Consider the following 12141-nt stretch of genomic DNA (forward strand, 5'->3'; position numbering starts at 1 on the left):
TTAATATACCTTTCCAGGATTTGTATTACTCCACGATATCTTGCAAGTCTTTGATTGTTTAATCACGTGTGCAATCAGCCCAAACTCCTTTAATGGACTTCCGATGACGTGAAAGTATGTGTCTTATCAACTGACGGTTACGAGACATTAGAAGGCACGGGAAGTGGTGACGGATTATAATTGTGAATAAAAGTGCAGGGTAGTGTGCCTGACGTTGTATCAATATGTAATTTCAATTACTATATTTATTATGTCATTTGAATTAATGTATTGGACATGTATTTGTAATTTCAAATGATATATGACAAGTACCTTTGGGTTTTGTTGTTGCTACTTCTGAGTGGATAGTAGGAGCTAGGCACACTTAACTTTATTGTACTACTTTATACTATTTACATTAGTTTCATCTGATTTGGCTTAATCTAGTTCGACTTTCCTACATTTCACTCATAGGTTAGCCATTGTTTAGTTTTAGTTCGCTTTTCTTTGGCACTGTAATATACGTTATTGTACTTGAGTGGAATGGTAAAACATACAAAACTTTATATTTCACCAGGAAGTTATCAGAAAATGTAGAGAAAAACACACAGAGACACGCACAAGAATGCAAGAAATAAGCACGAACTCGAATATTTCATACCTCCATGAAATATGGAGTTTTTGTGAATTCCTCGTTTCATTCATTATTGTGAATTTCTCGCTAATTTTGTTTATCCATTTTCCTGCCTATGTAACTTTGGACCTGGATCAAGTCAACCTTCCCATGTTGCGCATGCCAGTCTCCAATTACACCACGGCAATACTCAAATAACTGCGGACACACAACAATACAAACAAACAAACAAACAAACAAGAAAACACACAGACCAAAAACGAAAAACGATACCTCCATTTTCACGAGGGGATAGCACTTTCCCGACGATCCGCACCTCGGCATGTTTCCTTCTACGGCCATGACCCCAGTATTGATCTTGACAACTTTCCAAACACAGCTACACCACAGTAACTTCGGTGTGATACCACGACGAGGGTCAATGACCTGGAGTGCAAAGTCATGAGAAGACCTTGGACTCACATACACTCTTAGAGTCTCGTCACCAGCTTCAGAAAGGATTTTAAACATCTCTAGACCATTTCGACAATGGTAAAGCCACTAGAAGGAGCATTGTATGCTGCTGTTGGCGGCATATCTTCAGCCGTTCTAGCCGCCCAAGTCATTTATCCCCACATATGGCGAGATTTAAAGTTAATTCGGAGACTCAGGGGACCCGCCAGCCGAACACGTCAGTACCTATCTGCAGAGCCGCCTGTCACCATAGTGGACCGCTTCCTGCACCAGGTTCAGCTCCAGCCCGACAAGCCCTTCCTCCTGTTCGAGGATGAAGTCTACACCTACAAGGACATGGACGTCATGTCCAACAAGGTGGCCAACTTCTTCCGGGGGGAGGGTTACAGGTGCGGGGACACCGTCGCCATGTTGATCTACAACGAGCCGGGCTTCATCTGGACCTTCCTAGGACTGGCCAAGTTGGGGGTGAAGATGGCGTTCCTGAACACCAACCTGAGGACCAAGTCACTACTGCACTGCTTCAACGTCTCGGAGGCAAAGGCACTCATCGTGGGGCAAGGTGAGAAGTCGACTATTAGATAAAGTCTTTGCCACTCATCGTCATTTCGGACAGTGACGCTTCAGGTGTGAGCCTCAAGCATCAAAACTCCGCACGTAAAAAAACGACACACTTATCCACAGAAGAGTAGGGGTGACCGGGTGTGCTTGTCTAAATACGATTCGTAGCAAAGCCGCATTACTATACTACTACCAACTTCAAAAAGTAATACGCTTGTGAAATGTGTTTCGTATTTGTATATCTAACCACCTCCTAGCCTTGTTTACCATCAAACAATAATAAACATCAATTATGTCTTCATGTTAAGTGTCCATTCGACTGACGTTTCTATGATTTATGAATTATCAAACAACACTACCACTTGACGTATTTATGTTTAGCCATACCTAGTATGGCTCAACATATTGTTTTTACTCAGGTTTCTTCTCCTTCTTCTTCTCCTGTCAAATCTTCAAATCGAAATATCTCTGTCATTTTTTGACCAAATGACCTAAAATTTGGTACAAAGGTAGCGTTGGCAAATACCCGCAGCCATTTTTTTTTCATTTTTTCGATATTGACCTTGAAAGTGATTTTATTGAGGTTTTTCTGACCAAAAACGTACATTTTGGCCTCCTGTGCTCTGGAAATACATCCAAATGACCTGAAATTTGCTATGGGGGTACATGGAACAAATAGTCAAAGAACCCCATTCGTACTTTTGGCATACATCACTTCAAAATACGATTTTGCAGGGTATTTTGGGGAGAACATTGGGTATTTTCCTGATATGACCTAAAGGTCAGTGACCCCAACCGCACCTGGCCTGCCTGTGACCCTTGCAACCACCTGATTGGCCAATTGAGTTAATTAAGTTAAATCTTGCATTTATGGCGCAGGTGTGCTAGTATTCATACCAAATGTGGTATTGGAAGGCGTAGGACATGTGCTTACATGGCTTTGTTCACTCTTTTTTTAACAAAGATACACATCTCCAGTTCCTATGTAGTATGTATTATGGAGAGACTAATTGTTTTTAAACTCAATTTTGGACCGGGGCGATCCATTTGTTTTAGTGGAAGTATTTTAGAATGGTCCATTGTTATTTGGGGACAGTCCATTTTTGGCATGGCGAGGAGTATGGCTAAACATACTGTATTTGCTCGCAAATGTTGCCTTTCTAGTTGCGTTTACTTTTTCATAATTGGGTCAGGAGACGACCTCTGTGATGCTGCCTTGGAAATCTGCTCGGAGCTGCATCAGAGGGGTGTGTCAATCTGGCTGCAGGGAGACAAGCCTCCTCCACACGGCTTTCTCCCATTGGACGACAACATCAAACAGGCATCCAATCAGCCAATCCCCTACGAGATAAGAGCAACCTTGACGGCAGATGACACAATGTGTTATATCTACACATCCGGGACCACAGGTACTACTCGTTCCTATATTCGATGTTGCTGAGTACACAACCCTTATATCAGCTCTCAGGTTAGGTAGAATCTTTAGCAGCTAAGGTGATTGCATTACGGTACTTGTACTATCTAAATCTAGTTAAGAAAGCTGACAATTGTAGCTCAAAGATCTTAAAGAGGGATGTCTCTGTAGCTTAATTGATAGCAGCCCGACAGCTGAGCTTCTTGTTCTAGATAACTGAGAGACCCTGGTTCAATCCTGAGAAGGGCATCTCGGTTGGGACCGCGCGCACCCGTCGTTCGGAAGGGACGTAAAATGGGGGTCCAGCGTTCAAGAATCGTGTTAAAGGAGAAACCCTGATACTGAAATAGCAAGTAGACTTGCTGCCCTGTGTGCCACTGGACACTAGAGGGTCTGAAGGAAACAAAAAAGCTAAAGATCGTATAAAAGTTAGAGTTTCTACTTCTGAATGATGACTTTTAAGTTACTCTTACAACATACAAATCAACATACTCGTGTCATCTTCCTGTCTCAACAGGTTTGCCCAAACCTGCCAAGTTCAGCTGGCGCAGTATGATTAGAACTAGCATCATGTTTGCCCTCGCTGGCTTGAAGTCACACGAAGTTCTGTACGTGTGTCTTCCTCTGTATCACTCGAGTGCGTTCGGTCTTGGATTTGGGTCTGTGATTGAACAGGGTAAGTATGCTCCAGCATTAATGCTAACCCATCATTATTACTATCATTATTATAAGTTCTAAAAGACTTTCAGCCCATTGAGTTGCTGCCTTTTCTTATCATACTTTTCACCGCTCTTAGCTATCATCATTGGATACCGTCATCGTGTAAAAGTACTCAAATCGTTCCTGATTTGCGTGTCATTTCTTGTTGCCATATCATAACCAGTGAACGTTTTACCGGTCTCCAGGTGCGACCTTAGCGCTGGCTAGGAAGTTTTCCGCCCGGCGGTTTTGGGACGATTGTCGGAAGCACAACGCTGCGATGGTTCTCTACATCGGCGAACTTGTGCGGTATCTTTGTACCCAGCCCAAGGCAAGTCGCCAGCCTAAAGCTCATTGACAATCGAATAATAATCAAATGGTTCATATAAGCAAATCATTATTTTTCCTAAATAGTACTGCCTGTATTGGTTCAAAGGATTGCCGATTTGCTTTCGTGTTTCACAGAGCCCAAATGACAGAAAACACAACGTCCGCCTGGCTTTAGGCAACGGCCTCAGCCAAGACGTCTGGGAAGAATTCTAGTCTAGGTTTGGGGTGAGGGAGATCGTGGAATTCTACGGCATGACAGAAGCAGTCGCCTCATTTGCCAATTTTTTTAACAAGCCCGGGTCTGTCGGACTAGCATCGCCCCTGTTTAAGGTAAATTTAAGTACTATCTTTTCGGTGTCATTACCTTCGCCGAGAAGGTTATGCAGAGGGTAGCATTTGTATGTATGTAAAGAAGCAGAATAACTGGAGAAGGCCTTGATGGATTGTCTTGATATTTGGTAGGTGGGTAGATCTTGATGAGACCTGGTAATGATTAGATTTTGGGTACCCTAGCGGCTTGTCACGGTACTGCAGCGGAACTTCCTCTTTTGATTTCTCATGTTCTGGACATTCTATGGAACTGATTTTTGAGTGGTAGGTAGCTCTTTGGACAGAGAGTACTAGTAAGTGGTATGTGTTTGGGCCCCCTGGCGGCTTTTTTGGAACTGCAGGAGCAGGTTTTGCTTCAGACTTTGAAAGGGAATAACTCAAGAAGGGCATGATGAATGGTCCTGATGTTTGGTAAGTAGATAGCTTAAGTGATGATGTACATGATTAGATATTTATTGTGCAAATCAGTATCTAATCTGCATAATTAATGAGGAGAGTTTACACAGCCGCCAAATTCCAGGAAAGGACTCTCAAACATGTGACACATGTAACTGGGGAAGGGAGAAATACTATTAGATATCAACTATGCAAATGAAGACCTAATTTGCATAACTAATGAGGAAATACTTTAATTCAAGATGGGCTTGATGGATGGTCATGATTTTTTGTATGTATATAGCTTATGTGATGCTTCGTATCATTAGAGGATGATTATGAAAATTTGCATAATTAATGAGGAAAGTTTATACAGCCGCCAAATTCCATGATATGACTATTCGAATATGTGACATTTGTAACTGAGAGAGAGAAGAACGTTGACAGATATAAAATATGCAAATGAAGGCCACATTTGCATAATTGATGATAAACTACTATGATTCCAAACTGGTAAATTATGGCAATTTCATACTTGTGGCATTTAGAAGTTATGTGAATGTGAACATCGTTGAATCAAATTATGCTTATAAGGACCACATTTGCATAATTGATGATAAATGTTAGCATAACGTTCTTTGATAAGCTCATACTTTGGACAACCTTCTGTTATTTGGGTGAAGACGATCAACTGGTATGATTTATAATTGATGAGAAACAGTCCCAATACGTCAGTCATAAAGGTTAAAATCATTTGGCGAAGGTATGAGGTCGTGGAACTCTAGTTTAATAATGATGTCCATGAATCGTAATGATGGTTAATGTGCCATTTTGTCCAAAGTATGAGCTTAACAAAGAAGGTTATGCTAACATCGTCAATTATGCAAATGAGGTCCTTGTCAGCATAATCTGATTCAATTATGTTCACATTCACTTAACTTCCACATGCCACAACTATGAAATTGCCATCATTTACCTGTATGGAATTATAGTAGTTACTCATTGATTATGCAAATTAGGCCTACATTTGCATATTTTCTATCTATCAACATCCCTCTCCTCCTCAGTTACAAATGTCACATATTTGAATAGTCATATCATGGAACACAGCAGGTTTTTAAAATTGTCTCATAAATTATGCAAATTAGACTTTGATTTTCATAATTACTATCCAATCATACAAAGTATCACGTAAGCTATCTACATACCAAAAATCATGACCGTCTATCTGAAGTTATAGTATCTTCTCATTAATTTTGCAAATGAGGTCCTCATTTGCATAGTTGATATCTATTGATATTCCTCTCTTCCTCAGATACATATGTCACATGTTTGAGAGTCCTATCATGGAATTTGGCGGCCTTATAAACTTTTCTCATTAATTATGCAAATTAGATACTGATTTGCATAATAAGTATCTAATCATGTACATCATCACTCAAGCTATCTACTTACCAAAATTCATGGACATCCACCAACCCCTTCTTGAGTTATTTCCTTTCAAAGTCTGAAGCAAAACCTGCTCCTGCAGTTCCAAAAAAGCCGCCAGGGGGGCCCAAACCTATAGCACTTACTCTCTGTCCAAAGCGCTATCTACCACTGAAAAGTCAGGACCATAGCATATCCAGAACACGAGATATCCAAATAGGAAGTTCCCCTGCAGTACCGTGACAAGCCGCTAGGGGACCCAAAATCTAATCATTTTAAGGTCTCATCAAGATCTACCCATCTTCTAAATATCAAGACAGTCCATAAAGCCTTCTCGAGTTATTCTGCTTCTTTACACACACACACACACACACACACACACACACACACACACACACACACACACACACACACACACACACACATACACACAAACACACACACACACACACACACACATACAAACGCTACCCTCTGCATAACCGTCTCGGCGAAGGTAGATATTCCATTGAATATTCTGTGTTTGGTTTGTTGTAAAATCTTAATTTACCATTATCTATAGACAATTGATAAGGAAATGTTTGAATGAATACACATTCCAGCCTTTTCCTCAACAATGTACATATACGATAATAAGAAATATCTCTAATAATAGAAGGCGATGAATATAAAAATAAAGTGAGATACGTCTGAATTAGATGTCTTTTCTGTTCCTATCTTTAGGCTTTGGCGCCCACTTATTTCCTCAAAGTCGACCCAGAAACAAACGAGGTTATTCGGGACGGCAATGGCCTGTGCATAGAAGTGAAGAGAGGTGAATTGCTACATCAAGTGGTTGTGACTAAACCAATCTAATAATATAGTTTATCTCAACTCTCACATTCCTCACGTTTTCCTTTAAGATCCACTAGACGGCGATCGCGCTGCGATCTCGCTACAAGCTGAATTGGATTTGGGTAAACCTTGGTATCATAATTGGAATGTATCATGCAAAATGTAAAAGTATGACTTAAAAGACAACAAAACACACAAAGCGTAAGGAAATTCTTCTTTTGTTTTCAAAGTTCGTTGAGCGAAATGTCAAATTGGCACAAAATGCACATTCATTTCCTATCGTCCCTATAACTATCAAACAATTTCAACCCAGGCGAGCCAGGTTTACTTGTTGCACCCATAACAACAGAGAGGCCCTTCTATGGCTACAAGGGGAAGAAGGAAGTCTCCGACAAAAAGATCCTACGGAATGTCTTTAAAGAAGGCGACGCGTACTTCAACACTGGCGACTTGATGAAAGTTGACAAGGACTACTACGTGTACTTTGCCGACAGGCTAGGAGATACCTTCAGGTGACAAGGAGCTTAAGGCATAATCAAATGTTTTTTTATCACAACGATCACTGTGTTAGAGCCATAAGGACGTCGGGCTATTTGTGTTTCTTTCCTTTTTTCTGCGAGAACTTTGTTGACTAACGTCATTACGTAACACATTAGATGACATACACAAATCGGACGTCGGGCTATTTGTGTTTCTTTCCTTTTTCTGCCAGAACTTTGTTGACTGACGTCATTACGTAACACATTAGATGACATACACAAATCGTTTTTGTTTGTTTGGCTGTTTCAGGTGGAAAGGTGAAAACGTTGCCACAACTGAGGTCAGCCAAGCCATAAGCAAGATCGAAGGGGTCCAAGAGGCCAACGTGTACGGGGTTAAAGTTCCCGGTAGGGCGAACATACCTTATCAGTTTCAACTTCAATGCACGCGCATGCCCCTTGCATTGGATTATAAGTCTTAATGATTGATTACTAAATCTGTACAAATGTATAGATATATACTTGGAAAACAATTGATAACATAAATCATAGTTTATTTCTTTTGCAAAATTTTCTGACGGCTCGCTCTTTTAGTGGCAAGGTAACCCAGCTGATCTATCAATATTTTTAATCTATAGGTCACGAAGGTCGAGCTGGAATGGCCGCCATTGTTCTACATCCGGGACACCGACCGAACTTCCAGAAGTGGTATGCCCACCTGGCATCCCGCCTGCCAACCTACGCCAGACCGCTTGTCCTCCGACTGACCAAGGAAATGGACATCACTGGGACTTTCAAACATAAGAAGACAGCTTTCGCTAAGGAGGGATTCGATCCCTATATTGTCAGTGATCCAATGTACTTAAGAGACGACTCTAAGAAGTCGTTCGTTCCACTGGACACTGACGTTTTCAAGAAAATCGCACTGGGCAGTGCCAAGCTTTAAACCTAATTTCTACAGGCTCATATTCTAGATTTAGCCAATGATCGATGTCCTTTTGTATGTCATTGGATGACGCAAATCGTCTGATAGGCACCGGATTGATTATGTTTTTCACTACGATAGCACGGAGATAATCATTTTTACACCGAAAGAAAAAGTGACTAGTAATACTAGGCTGACCTAAGATCTTATGCAGGCAGAACCTAGAATGCACAATGCACAATGTGTAATTCAGTCATGTCTTTTAGGAAATTGGATTTGAGTATAGAGCGGTGGTTCATCCTCTATCAGTATCTGGTATCCTAGTGTAAATTTCGCCGGTGTCATTTTTCAAGAGAGTTAATGCACCTTTTGCGAGTGCAGTTTTACTGGAGATCTTATCTCACTAAACGATTTTTAGATATTTTAAAGCTTTAGGTGTTTCATGACGCTTCGTCGGGGAATGTGAATGACGTCAATCAGGTAAACCTACTTTTATAGCTTCCGGCGATTTGAAAGTATGTGTCTTATCAGTTGATTATCATACCCCAGCCCTGAGCGACAATGGGAAAAAGATGGTGGTAAAAGACATAAGTAGGATAGAGTACTCTATCAAAGTGGATTTTAAACAATGCAGAGTAGCTATAGGGTTTAAAGATTTGCAACCGATTGTGAATGAATACATAATTTCAAATTATACACTACAAATATTCTGCTGCTTTTCGTGAGGGGTGGTTGAAGCTAGACGCACTGAACTGGGTTGTAGCACTTTGTATTAGTTACATAAGGTTGATCTGATTTAATCCAATTTGGACTTTCATAAATCTTATTCAAATCTTGAATATAATAGCTCAGGTATATAATTGTTTAGTTTTACTCAGCTTTTCTGTGCGCTATGATAAATGCTATTGCACTTGGGTGCAGCGCCACTACATCCATGTCTCCGTTTGTGCTTTATTTGTACAAATACACATATAGATAATAATCAGCAAATTAGAAAAAACGACACTGTGTATTAGACAGGATACGAAATAAGTTTGGTAGCAACGAGTATTCCTGTGTCCAAAGACTGGTAGCAAACGAATCCAATCATCGCAATTTTCCATGAACAAAGTCGAATGTTTCCATCTGTACCGTACGTTTATAATGATGCATGGCCCTGAAAGAGGGAAACTCTTGAAAGCGTCACTATGAATCAGGAACACCAAGTGGAAGTGAAAGGCACGTCCTCTCAGGCTGTGGATGAGTAGAGATTGATCACAATATTCATCATCCGTAATACGCTCCACTTCAATCTGGCCGTGAAGGTTATTCGCACCATTGATTATAAGGTGTGCAGTCATTCAGTCATCACAGATACCATTATAGAAGAAGCTATCAAACTTAAGTGTGGTCGTACGTTTGATGTTCATCTGTGTGCATTACATTCACCAGCTTTGATGATCTCGATTAGATTTAGTATTTGTCAAGGTTGCAATTCTGTACCGTGAAGTGCTTTGATCATTTCAGTGGCGCTTCAGCTTCATTTACTTCTAAATCTCTAGACCTTTCGTAAGTGTATCGCTGCAAAGATTGGTAACATATCCGGATGCAATGATGAATAACATTTACTACTTCTTAAGCATCACAACTCTTTAGCAGATTATGTTTTTCTGCTGATAATACGACAAACGTCTCGTCTTTATGCCCAAACGGCCAACAGGAGCTGCTCTTGATGAAAACTGACGATAGCCATGTCTGCTTTATGATATCTTGTAATCAACTCGACTGCTGCTGGAAGTCTGCTGAATGTGCTTTATGCATGCTGCATAGTTAATCGCAGTATGCAGGACTGTAATGTTTGGATGCACACTGACGACTACTTCACCACTTACCATTCTGCTGTTCAAATGTGGTTGCGAGGATGATGACTTTCCGGCATGTAAAGATCAGTCTCCGGATTTCCCCCTTCTTGTGAATGCTATATATAGCTCAAGTAAAGCTTGCTCCCTATGAGTTTTATGTGCAGGCAGACTAAGGAAAAATGCCCGCACAAATTCCTACCCTGTCAAGAGTGCCAATCATTCATGAAACAAAGTTCGAAATGTCAAAGGGCTGTAACGATAACAATGGCGTTGGATGGAATTCAAATAATGGTGTGTTCATGGAATATGGAAACATTCAATGTCATTCAAATATCCTTTGAGAAAATGGAAGACATAGATAGGTTGACAAGAAGGCAATTTTCTCACAATCAAAGATGCTCTACTGCCAGCGTACTTTAGTGGTCGCGAAAGGCCATCAACCGCAATCATCTGTAACAGGAACATGCTCGCTCGGCCTCGCAAATTGAGTATTGATCCAACATACAAATCTTCCTCACCACTTACGCGAAGAGCGACTTTTCTCATGATGGACTGATCTTCTGTGTGGGCAATTCCGTGTCCTTCAGTGACATTACATCTCCGGCTGTGATCTCAACACAAGTTATGAGCAATACTCAAAAGTTTAATAAACTTCGTTGCACACCAGCCAGTAGGTTACGTTGGCTGACTTTAGCAGAAACAAGATTTTACATACGTGTACGTCATCACACAGAGTGACAGGAAAAGGTCAGAGTTGTGGAAGTAACAGGAAGTTCATAGTTGTCATTTATCAACTTTTTCTGACAACTGACAAACAGTCCTGGTCATGGGGCCAATGGAAAAGGCTACTAATTCAATGAACTATAACCAACCAAGGCATATGAGAGAAAAAAAGATCTTCGAGCGCTTGTTTGTAAAGCATTAGAATTTGAACATAATGGATGAAATTGCATTGACTACAGCGGGGGCTTCGACAAATAAGATGTATATCTTATTCTGCACTGCATTTTACAATCTCTACACAGCCTCTCTTGAGTAGTATAGTTATCTAATGCATACACTTTTCACACCGTAATGTGTGTGTGGAATTTGTAGCTTATACATGGCTACCCGTATACAGTTGCCCAGTTTCTAGATGTCCGTAGGTATGTCCTTTTACTTCTATGATTCTAATATGTAACCGAAGTTTTACCAAACGTTACCGGCTTCTCGAACAAATGAACATACATGCACACTGTCTATTGTTGGTGAGCTGTGGGGCATGCATGAGATGTTCAGTGTCAGACCTACCTAATACATTGTCATTCAGAGTACCAGCGATATATTTCCGGCTATGAATTTGAAGTTCTGTGCTGATGCGCTAGGTTTGCCGTGCCCTGTTCCTCATCCGTTCGTCTAATGCTCCATCAGTCATGCCTGGGAAATGTGGATTTCTATCACAGCGCCTTTCATGGCAGCTTTGGTTGGATTTCTGTGGGGAATCGTTGTCGCCCACAGAGCCTCATTTAGCTTGTCTCACTCTCTATGAATACGTGAATGTGCGTAACACATTGGAATGTTTCGGATGCCGGGAAAGAGGATTGTTTGTATTCACATACACAGCAGCAGATATAAGCCTGTATCATGCAGGCTTTGAAGTATACATTTCCATGCGTGTAGTGCAGTATGATACAATTAATTATTAGCTAAACATACTGTTGCACGGGGAGGTTTTCGTCTTGGGGAAAACACATTGTGTTCACATTAAGGTTCTGTCCTTGGTGCTACAACAACCTGTCTCTACAGGAAGACTCTGTCCTTGGTGCTGAACCCTTCACTGTATAACAATTTAGCAAATGGAAACATTGAATATGGGTCTA

At 40.8% G+C, this 12141-nt stretch overlaps 1 pseudogene; it reads left to right on the plus strand.

Moving 5' to 3' along the window:
* Nucleotides 1-1030: 1030 nt before the first annotated feature.
* On the plus strand, nt 1031-9825 carry LOC136428195 (long-chain fatty acid transport protein 2-like; annotated as a pseudogene).
* The last annotated feature ends 2316 nt before the right edge of the window (nt 9826-12141 follow it).

The sequence above is a fragment of the Branchiostoma lanceolatum genome, chromosome 2, assembly GCF_035083965.1.
Source record: "Branchiostoma lanceolatum isolate klBraLanc5 chromosome 2, klBraLanc5.hap2, whole genome shotgun sequence".
NCBI lineage: Eukaryota > Metazoa > Chordata > Leptocardii > Amphioxiformes > Branchiostomatidae > Branchiostoma > Branchiostoma lanceolatum.